We start from the raw sequence: 12384 nt of genomic DNA, 5'->3' as shown, positions 1-12384 counted from the left end.
ATTACCATAAACTTAATCCAAAACATCCTTTGTCCATTTCCTTCCACTGATGTTGCCTGATCCAATGAGTTACTCATTTGTTTTATTCTATTCTCTATATTCAGGTAGTGCTGGCAAAGCCAATCATTTAATACCCAATGTGTCTGATGATAAGAAGGTGGTGTGGAGCATCTCAGTGAATCAGAGCCCCAGGATATGTTATAATTGACGCCTTTGACAAAGCACGGTATCATTTACCCAAACACCTGATCAGTTTTATTTTAATAACACTGCTGTCATTATTTCAAAATGCTTTATTACATTTGAAATACATCAGAGTCATCATTATGGTGCATTACTGAGGAGGTACTGTTTGTCAATAGCCCTGTCCAAGAGCGTGACACTAACCAAGACCCACCCCCACTCTCATGATAATTACTATCACACCATTTAAAAAAACTAAAGTTTTGTTTGTGTTTTGCTCGAGATCAGAGGTTTACAACCTTTTTTATGCCATGGACCCCAATATCATTAAGCAAGGGGACTGTGGACTCCAGGTTAGGAACCCCTGTTCCCGATTCAGGAACACCAGGAGCAGTTAGTAATACCTTACAACTATCAGGCGTGAATAACTTCACTTACCTCGAAGCTCAACTGACTCCACAACCTATAGACTCACTTTCAAGGGCTCTACAATGCATGTTCTCAATACTATTTATTTACTTTTTTAACATTATTTGCATGATTTGTCTTCTTTTGCACATTAGTTATTTGTCAGTTTGTTTATGTAGAGTTTTCATAAATTCTTTTGTATTTCCTGTAAATGCTTACAAGAAAAAATAAGTCTCAGGTAATATATGGTGACATAAATGTCCTTGGATAATAAATTTACTTTGAACTTTGCTCAAAATTTATAACTCAACCAACGTTACCAAAACCGGGTGAGCTGTTATTTATATCATGGTTGTTTTTTGGTGCTCCCTCTGGGATAATGCTATTCACATATCAGGTGCCACTTTACCTTACAAAACAACTGACAACAAATTCATTTTCTGGGAACAGATTCAGGTTATCATGATAATATCTGGTCACCAACTACAGGAAAGATACAATAAGATTGAAGGAGTACAGAGAAAACTTGCCAGGACTTGAGGTCTTGAGTTATAGAGAAAGGTTGAATAGTTTAGGACTGCTTTTCCTGGAGAACAGGAGAATGGGGTTGACTTGATAGAGGGATCCAAAATTATGAAGGGTATCGACACTATCCATGCAAGCAGGCTTTTTCCACTGAGGTTAACTAGAGGTCATAGTTAAAGACTGGAAGGTGAAATATTTAAGGGGAACTTCATCACTCAGAGAGTGGTGCGACTGTGAAACAAGCTGCTAGTGGATGTGGTGCACGGGGATTCGATTGCAACATTTAAGAGACGTTGGGATAAGTACATGGATGAGAGGGGTATCAAGGACCAAGTGCTGGTTGATGGGATGAGGCAGAATAACATTTTGACAGACTGGATGGGCTGAAGGGCCTGTTTGTGTGCTGTAGTACTCTGTGACTCTCATGAAAGACATTATGAATACAATTCCTCTCTTGTTTATCTACGAAGATTATGCATCATGTCATGCCTGAACATCAATACTCTAAGTAAAATTGATTGTTTCAACATAAATAAACTAAACAGGCTATAATTTCAAAGCTCTATGGAGATGGATGGTATTTATTTCTGAGTATTAAGCAGAATGTTGAACTAAATTTATGAGGGGCTGATGATGTTCAGAGAGACACAAGGGGCTCTAGGAGATTATGAAAATGTCACCCGTCTTCTCAAAAGGTGGCAAAATAGATCAGGACAACTGAAGAGTTTCATTATCTCATTACACCAATTAGATATGATTACTCACTAATGATAATCAGGTGAACAGACGTCAATCTGAAAACAAAAGTGAGGTCCAATTTGTCCAATCTGTCTTAATTTTTTGTAAGTATTTTGTATTACAAAATGCATTAGAGGGGTTTATTTATTTAGAGATACAGTGCGGAACAGGCCCTTCTGACCCAACAAGCTGCACTGCTCAGCAACCCACCTATTTGACCCTAGCCTAATCATAAGACAATTTACAATGACCAATTAACCTACTAAGCAATGTGCCTTTGGAATGTGGAAGAAAACAGGAGCACCCAGAAGAAACACACGGTCTCCGTGGGAAGAATGAACAAATTTCTTACAGATGGTGTTGGAATTGAACTCTGAACTCTGATGCCCCAAGCTGTGATAGGGTCGTGCTAACCCCTACACTACCATGACACCCAATCTCAAGCCAAGATTACTATCTCATCTTAAAGTGCAATGAATTCAGGTTCAATGGTTCAATTTAAGATCAGAGAATGCAGACAGTATAAACAACCTGAAATCCTTACTTTTCGTTAGACCACAGACCTGGACTAAATATTGACTGAAAGGCAGAAAACTGTAAGTTTCTTAACAGAATTAAACTGAATGGTGTACCCTAGTGATTAGTATCAAGATCCCTGGTGTTTTTAATTTACATCAACAGCTGGAATAGACTTCTGGGTTGCCTTGTGGAGATAAGAACCTTGGAATAATTTAGAATCAAGTTGATGTTATGATTGGAACACAGTCAGAGAGCTGGAACAAGTAAATATAGATGGATGAGCTACAGTGGAGAAAATGATTCTCTATATCTGCTGATAACGTAATTTACTGATAAGTGGTAAGCAATCTAAACCTACTAGCTTAAAATGTATTCATGTTGGTTCAGAGGATAAGTGACCCACGTCCTACACCATTCCATATACACTCTGTATATTCATGAACTTCTGCTGCTGTAGCCCATCCACTTCAAGGTTCAATGTGTTGTGTATTCAGAGATGCTCTTCTGCACACCACTGCTGTAACACATGATTATTTCAGTTCAAAGTAAATTTATTGTCAAAGTATATATATGATACCACAACTCTGAGATTTTTTTTCTTATGGCATACTCAATAAATCCATAATAGAATAACCATAATATAATCAATAAAAGACCGCACCTAGGGTGTTCAACCAGTGTGCAAAAGACATCAAACTGCGCAAGTACAGAAAGAAAGAGAGTCATAATAAATAAATAGATAGATAGATAGATAAATAAGCAATAAATATTGAGAACATGAAATGAAGGAATGGAAAGTGAATCCATAGATTGTGGGGACATTTCAATGATGGGGCAAGTGAACTTGAGTGAAGTTATCCGCTTTGGTTCAAGAGTCCGATGGTTGGACGGTAATAACTGTTCCTGAACTTGATGGTGTGAGTTCTGAGGCTCCTGAACCTTCTGCCTGATGGCAACAGTGAGAAGAGAGTATGTCCTGGGTGGTGGGGGACCTGATGATGAATGAAGCTTTCCTGCGATAATGCTCTGTGTAGACGTGGTCAATGATGGGAAGGGCTTTACCCCTGATGTACTGAGCCATATTCATTACTTTTTGTACGATTTTCCATTCAAGGGCATTGGTGTTTCCATACCAGGCTGAGATGCAGCCAGTCAATATACTCTCCAGTACACATCTATATTAGTTTGTCAGAGTTTTAGGTGTCATGCTGAATCTTTGCAAACTCCTAAGGAAGTAGAGTCACAGATGTGCTTTTTTCACAATTGCACTTAAGTGCTGGGCCCCAGGACAGGTCTTCAGAAATAGTAACATCTAAGAATTTAAAGTTGCTGACCTTCTCCACGGCAGATCCTCTGGTGAGGACTGGCTGATGGACCACTGGTTTCCTCCTCCTGAAGTCGATAATCAGCTCCTTGGTCTTACTGACACTAAGTAAGAGGTCATTGTGGCACCACTCAGCTAGATATTCAATCTCCCTCCTGTATGCTGATTCATCTTTGCCTTTGTTTTTGCCTACAGACAGTGGTGCGTTAGTAAACTTGAATATGATATTGGAACTGTGCTTAACCTCATAGTTATAAGTGTAAAATGAGTAGAGCAGGAGACTAAGTACATACCTGGTGGAGATCCTGGAGGAGATGTTGCAAATCTGACCTGACTGGCCTTTGCAAATGAGGAAATCGAGGATCCAGTTGCAAAGGAGGTATTGAGTCCAAGGTCTGGGGGCTTATTGATTAGTTGTCCAGATGTTCCAGAGTTGAAGGAAGAGCCAATGAGATGGCATCTGCTGTGGAGCTGATGCACTGATTCTATCATTTTTCTGTCATCTTGAATCAGTCTGGCCATTCTCTTCTGATCTCTCTGTTTTTGTTTTACATGCCATTCTCATAAAGTTTGCATGAAAATCCCAGGAAATCAGCAGTTTCTGAGATACTCAAACTACCCCATCAAACTACCAACAATCATCCCATGGTAAAAGTCACCAGAGATAACATTTCTTCCCCATTCTGATGTTTGGTCTGAACAACAACTGAACCCATTGACCATGTCTGCATAGTTTGAGATGCTGCTACATGATTGGCTGATTAGATATTTGCATTAATAAGAGGGTGTACAGATGTACATAATAAAGTGGCCACTGAGTGTAGTTTACTGATAAGGGTAAGCAATCTGAATGCTGCAATTTAATTATAAATTATAGTAAACCTGCTAGCTTAACATGTATTCATGGTATTCAATGGGTAAGTGACTCACATCTTGTACCATTCTATATACATTGATCCCTCTTCTATGTTAAGTTCACTGATCTATGTCATACATCAATAGAAGCAGTATGATTGGCTTTAATATTCTCAGAGTAAGATCAGGAAAATTGGCAGAAACTTCTAATCTGATCACAATCAGATACCACTTGGTAGAAATTAACAAGTGAAGACAGCAGATGAAGGCAGAATTCAGTTAAAGGCTGATGCGTCTCATGATAAAATTATCTGTCATCACCATCTCTGTCTAGAATAGATTCACACTAGGTGAATCGCTTAGAAGAGTTACTCGAGGGCTACTTTGCTCTAAATAAATATTTATGATGAATCAGTGGCCTCAGGAAAAGAGGGGAGTGAAGCATTAGGGATTTAAAAAAAAAGAGTTTTCAAGTAGAGCTTCACATTTCCACAAAATAATTAAAGGTCATATGTTAAAAATTTCTGGAACTGACAATAATACACAAGCTAGGAAGTATTGGAAGGCATTTTTTAGTACACAAAACCCTTACCTATCCTGCAGCACTTGACAAAATTTCACACAGGAACAATGAAAAAAGGAGGGTTGTGCATGAGGTTAGCAATCCCATCCCATTAAAAAAACCCAGTGCTACAGAAACTCCAACAAAAGCTCTCAAGACCTAATCCTTGGGAGAGGAATGATCTTAGCCTAGAAGATGTATGAAGCCAAATGGTAAAAGCAGAAGCCACAGGGCTGATTATCGCCCTAAGAAAGAGGACTTTGATGAGCTGCAGTTGGCTGCCTATGCCTCAGTAGGTGTGGTGGGCTTCAGATTAAGATGGACAATGAAAATGTAAGTTATTGCTCTGGCATTCTCAAGGTTAATTCCTAATTTTAGGCTTTAAATATATTTGGGATAATTGTACAAAATACTAAGGTCATATCTGGTGTTTGGCCAAGGCCAAAACTTTTCAGAAAATGGGAGTGTTCACTTACCCTTAGACACATACTTCTAGATATTACATTAAAAATTAGAGAAAAGTGCATGACAAAATAATTGATTAAAATTTCTTATTTTTATTAACCGTGAATTCTTCATAGTTGAAAATAACACCTTTAAAATTGGTTACAAACTTGCGTTTTTTAAGACTATAAGACATAGGAGCAAAATTAGACCATTTGGCCCATCGAGTCTGCTCTGCCATTCCATTATGGGTGATTTATTATCCCTTTCAACTCCATTCTCCTGCCTCTTCCCATAACCTCAGACACCCTTATTAATCAAGAACCTATCATCCTCCACTTTAAATATACCCAATGACTGGCTACTTAGATCTTTGTATTAACAAACAGGTGGACAGCTGTACCTAATAAAGTGACTAGAAAGCGCAAGAATTTAAAAAGGGACACTTTTCTGTAAGGGCTTGACCCAGTGCCAACTTAATTGAGCTGGATCTAGCTCACCACTCAAGTGTGCTTTCTCAATCTGGATGCAGGTGGCAGTTTTTCTATCCTTTCACCCTGGGGTCAGATGGTGACAACTCAGGGAGTGCAATGCTGCAAGCCTGCCTCTGCTCCTGACAGGTTGTGACAGCAGGAAAAGCTGAAGGTAGAGCTTTAACATGTGTACTTCATTGAAAACTATTGGATACTGAAAGGCCTGGATAGAGGGAACGTGGAGAGGATGTTTTCATTAGTAGGAGGGTCGCGGGTCCAAGACCAAAGCCTCAGAATAAAGAGATGTCCCAATCACACTGAGATGCAGTGGGAATGGATCTGTGGAACTCACTGCCACAAAGGCCTGAAGGGACCAAGTTATTAGGGGTATTTAAGGCAGAGTTTGATAGGTCCTTGACTGGTTAGGGGGTTAATGATTACAGGAAGATGGGAGAATGGGGTTAATAAAATCAGCCATGATTGAATAGCAGAGCAGACTTGATGGGGTAAATAGCCTAATCCTGATCTTATTTCTTATGATCTTACAGTCTTCTGCAACCTGAGAATTCCCTCGGAGCCTCCAGATCTAAAATGGTCGGTTAAAAGTTCCATAGGGAACTCAAAAAGTTTCCAGTAGTAAATAAGGTTTCTTTCACATAAAGTGTGCACAGACAAAATGAGTTGCATCTTATAATGTTGGAGAACCAAACACAACCATTGGGAACACTGGTCCACAGGTGAAGATTGAAGATTCTTATTATGTGTACATTGAAACCTATACAGTAGTGAATTGCATTGTTTGTGTTAACAATCAACAAACCTGAGGGTATGTTGGGGGCAGCCTGCAAGTGTTGCCACACATTCTGATGCCAACATAGCCATGCCCACAATACTCAGCAGAACAACACAGAACACAACAAGCAACAAAAGTGAAAGCAAGCCCCATTCCTCCCTCCCACCCATGCACACACAGAATCCTTTAACCACATGATAGGCCTGCATGGACACTGGCCTGCAGTCAACAAGTTTCGATCTCCTCAGCGGACTCCCGGAGATTGCCAGACTCAGCTTGAGCTCAGCTCAAGCACTAGGCCTCAACTTTAGACTTGTTGATGATGGCATCCCAAACACTAGGCCTCGAACTCTGATCTCACTGATTTGCGAACCCAGGGAGTCATCAGATTTCATTCCTCCCTCCCGCACAGAACTACAACTCCAGAACACACCAACAACTCACTGACTTCGGGGGGCCCTCGTCCACTCTCTGCCAGTCTGACATAAAACATCCAATCACAGATGTCCCACATCCATGTTACTGGTCTTTGAACGTTGTAGTTCAGTGCTTCTTTTAGGAACAGCTTCTTCCTGTCCACCATCAGATTTCTGAACGGACAATGAACTCATGAATATGGCTTCACTATTTTATTTTTGCACTTGTTTTGCATTACTCATTTACATTAAATAATAAAACATTATTTAAAATGTTTTTCTTATTATAATTTACAGTGTATTTTATACATTGCACTTTATTGCTGCCGCAAGACAACACATTTCATGACGCACAGTATGTCAGGGATAATAAGCCTATTTCTGATTCTGATGAGGAGTCCAGATGAAGGGTCTTAGGCTGAAATGTCATCTGTTTACTTCTCTCCATAGATACCATCTGACTTGCTAAGTACCTCCAGCATTTTTTATGTGTTGATTAAGATTTCCAGCACCTGCAGAATCTCTTGTGTCTCTGTGATTCATTTCAGATACAATTCTACCTGTCTACATCTCACTAGTTCACAAAAGTAGGCTGCCAGTTCACACAATTAAATTATGTGATTTGAATTAAAGTGCAACTGTATCACATGTTTCTCAACTCCGATAGTACTGGGTTATACTTTACTGCATTTTTAAGAATAATTTACACTTTATTATCAGACAATTTCACCTCATTATGTTTAGTTTATTTATTTCACTCCATAAAGCAGTCTAATAAATTTGGATTTAAATGTTGAAAATTTCTCAATATTGTTGGTGGGGTGCAAATTCTCAATTGAATCAAGGTTAGCATAGGGATAAAGCAGTCCCAGATTAAGCAAATGAAAATGTCATTCCTGGATGAAAGAATCTGACATTTTGTCCTGGTTGCATTCTGGAAAACCCATCATTCATTTCCATTCCTCATTAGTACTGAATACAGCACGAGGTCTAATTGTCAATAGTCATGTTTTTGTTTGAGCAGTCTACATACCTGGTTATTCAGCTTTTTGACGGGTCAATAATATTCAAGATTCAAGATTGTTTAATGTCATGTCCAGTACACAAGTGTAAAGTAGAACAAAATAATTGTTAGACCAGATCACAAAGCAAAACACAATAAGATAAAGAAAATAATAACAATAAAAAACAAAATAAACACTGTATAAATCCGCAAGATAGCTTATATACAAAGATTGATTGTACCTCCACAAATATTAATAGTGTTGTCTCTGAAATTACATCCAGATCAGTCACATATTAAAAATGGTAGTTTCCATCATTCATTCTGCCAGGATTCCTGAAAATTACTTCTCCAGTTGCTTCCAAGTACAGATAACCCCACATTACAGGAGGGTGGTTGCGTTCCTAGAAAAAAAATCTGTATCATGATTTTCTGTTGCACAAAACTGTGTTATCTATGTATGGATCTGGAAAAGCCAGTTAAAGAACATTATTTATTTATTTTTCCTTTCCACACAAGTTCTTGGGGGAATTTTTGGGTGGTAAGGGCAACTTTCCCTAACCTAAACATGGGGCTGCTTGTACCAGTTTTCACTTTAGGTAACAATGGTCCTTCTTAAGTATTTTAATACCAAGAAACATATCCATTTGCATCTCTTCTCAGAAACCACAGAAAGCCACTTGTTCTCCCTGTTAATTAATTAGAATTGTGCATAACCCATGCATGTTTTAATGCAGATGATCACATCTGTTACGATCCCGCATCATTTTTGCTGGTTCTTTTAATAGTGTAACAGTGCCTTATAGAACTCCATTATTAGTTGTGATAATTTGTGATGAAAAGAGGTCAGAATCCATGAACCTTCATCAGGAAGGATTTAGTTAAATTATGACATTGAGTTAAAAATTGTGAACTTATGCTTCAAGGAGAGAGAAAAAAGCTAAAATACACCAGGACTCAAGAGTCTGAGTTATGGCGAGAGGCTGATCAGACTGAGAATTTTTTTTTATGAACTTATAGAAGGGACAAAATCACAAGGGGTATAGAATGCACTTTTTCCAGGTTTGGAGAATCAAGAGTGAGAGGCCATATGCTTAAGCTGAGAAATTTAATAAGGGACAACTTTTTCATCCAGAGAGTGGTCAGTATATGGAATAAGTTGCCAGGTGAAGTGGTTGAGGCAGATACAATAGCACTATTTAAAAGACATTTGGACAGCTACTTGGATTGGAAAGGTTTAGAGCAGGGGTAGGCAACCCGCGGCTCCGGAGCCACATGCGACTCTTTCATCTCTGTGCTGCGGCTCCCCGTGGTTTGTTAGATTTTGAAATGTAATTCGAAATTTGAAGATTATGGTGATCTTGTACAATCTAAATAAAGCGTTGTGGCGACCCCATTTCCTGGCACGTCCGAACCGGCTCACAATTAGCCACCGTTCCGGCTAAGGGTGATAGCCTACGGGGGTTTGTGAGTACGTGTCTTTTGGAGCATCCGCGCCCATGGGGGGCGGGTTGAGGGAGGCTTTAAAGCAAGGTTGTTTAGTTTGAATAAAGTTATCTTTTACTGCAGTGTCGTTATTTTAGCGCTGCGTGTAGCACACCGCCACAACGTGTTTTTTATCGCTATTAATATACGTCACCACTGCCAATCCCTGACACCCGCCACTGTGCGATTTCTTTTAACTTTTCGATCGAAGGTAGGCTAACTATGGAGTAACCTTCAACCCAACGTCTTTTTTTCGGAGTTCAAAATGTTTTTGTTGCATGCAGAAATGTAATTTCATTTTCTCTGCAGGAGTTAAGCAATTTCATAAATGCAACACATTATAGTTTGTTTATACATAGCATAAAGTTAAAAAAAACGTTGTTTGCAGTGTTATTTCATTTTAAATGTCAAACGGGTTTTGTGGCTCCCAGTGTTTTCTTTTCTGTGGGAAATGGGTCCATATGGCTCTTTCAGTGGTAATGGTTGCTGACCCCTGGTTTAGAGGAATATTGGTCAAATATAGGTGAATGGGCCTAGCTTAGGTGGCCATGTTGGTTAGCATCAACCAGTCTGGCCAATGCTGTTTCCTTGCTTCATGACAATGAAATCAGATAAAGAACAACTGATAAAGCAGGTTAGCACCTTGTATGGAGGCATTTAAATTGAATCCAGCTTTCAAATTTCTTATATATTCAACAACCTTCCCATTTTGTTCAGATTTACATTGTTTGTATTTTCTCTTTACTTTCAAAGTGATTCCGCTTATGTCATAGAATTCCCAGTACAGAAACAAACCTTTGAGCCTATTAGCTCTTTGTGTTAAGCAACCACAAAAGTTTACTGCCCACCTTCCTTCACCAAAAGGATTTTGTATACCTTTCCCTGTATACCTACCTGCATCCCCATAAATGGATCAATGCTGCTTGCTGCGACCACTTGTTGTTATAGTGAGCTCCACATTCTATCCCCGCAATGAGAAGTTTCTCATTTACACTTACGCTTTCCAGAGAGATTGCTCTCTACGTGACTCCCTAGACCACTCATCCTACCCCACTGATCTCCATCCAGGCACTTATCCCTGCAGACGTGACAAGTGCCACACCTGCTCCTATACCTCCTTCCTCACCACCATTCAGGGGCCCCAAATGGTCTTTTTGGGACATTTCAACTACAAGTCCACTGGGATCATCTGTTATGTTTTTTAACTCCTGAAACTAATCAAAAGAAAAACATGGGAACTTGGAATGGTGTCTGTTTAGTTTATCCTTTTAGTGCACTACTCACATATAATGTGGTGGCATAATGATGTATGACATTCACAAACTTCCTTTATGTAACCAATAATGAATTATGAAGACAAAGAATGCTTAATCAAACAATATATTTATAATATTACTCAAATATTACTGAACTATTAAATACATTATACTCCTTTCTGCTTAGCTATAAACTCCAACTGAATATAGAATGCATCTCAACTCAGATATGTAACATATTGTTCTCTAGTCACACACACAATACTACATAATACAACTACTATATAGCCATCCACAGAATAGTAAAATTTAAATTTCCCGATTCAGGCCTGAAGATTTCATCACTGTGGAGGATTTCTTACTCTTGTGGGATAATATCTTTCCAGGCAAGGGTGGGGGAGGGTGGTCACTCTGCTGGGCAGGGGAGGCTTGTGGCTGTGAAACAATCTCAGGTTTTAAAGCCTCCTCCATGCTGGTTGTAGGAGTTGACTCTGAGACTGCTGGAAGTGGTTCAGACAGCTCTGGACACCTTTCTTCTCCAACAATTGACTCTGCTCCCCTCAAGTGATTGATTTGTCATCTCCAGATGACATCAGATGCAATCTCCACTGTGTAGGAGAGTAGTCCAATTTTGTCCTTAATCTTTCCCAGTACCACTCTTCCAGTTTAGTATAGCGCTGGTGAGACACAGTGCTGTCTAATGGCAGCAAACAAATCTAACTATTCTATTAATCACACTTTTTCTGGACAACAATCACTGAAATCAATCACCTATAACTTCCCTTTCGGAGTTGTGCTTTTGAATCACCTGTACAACCTACATCTTTGTGGTATGAGCTGGAGTCTCAAAGCTACAGTAAGGGTGCAGTGTGGTGAGTACAGGCCGAGAGTGAGGAATGATCCGTTGTTTGGCCCATTGCTGGAGTGGACTTTTGGCTGAATCAAAGAGTTAGTCCTTTGGTCCAAGAGTGAGGAATGAGCCGAAGTGTTGCCGATTAAAACAATGGGCCAGAATGAAAAGGTTAGGGCCAGAGGCAAGGTACGGGTCAGTGCACAGCTCGTTCTTCTGTGAAATTTACTCTTCTCTGTGCTGATCTAAGGCTGTGGCCTGCAACTGACGGGATTCTGGACAGGCTGCACCAATAAAAAAAGGGTTTTTCGTTATGGACTCATGAACACCTGGAATGGGGCTACTTAGTTTTGTTTTGTGTGGTGCTCACAGAAAACGTGGTGGCATAATGATGTTTGTCATACACATATTTTTTACATTTAACCTGAAATGAATTATGTAAACAAAGAATGCTTAAACAATATATTTACAATATTACTGAAATATTACTTTATCCAATGCTCCTGATATGGCCTCCTTTACATCGGTGAAACCCAATGTAAGTTGGGGA

Source organism: Hypanus sabinus, chromosome 18 (genome assembly GCF_030144855.1).
Source record: "Hypanus sabinus isolate sHypSab1 chromosome 18, sHypSab1.hap1, whole genome shotgun sequence".
NCBI lineage: Eukaryota > Metazoa > Chordata > Chondrichthyes > Myliobatiformes > Dasyatidae > Hypanus > Hypanus sabinus.
The sequence above is the reverse complement of the archived record's forward strand: the minus strand, read 5'-3'. Positions refer to the sequence as shown.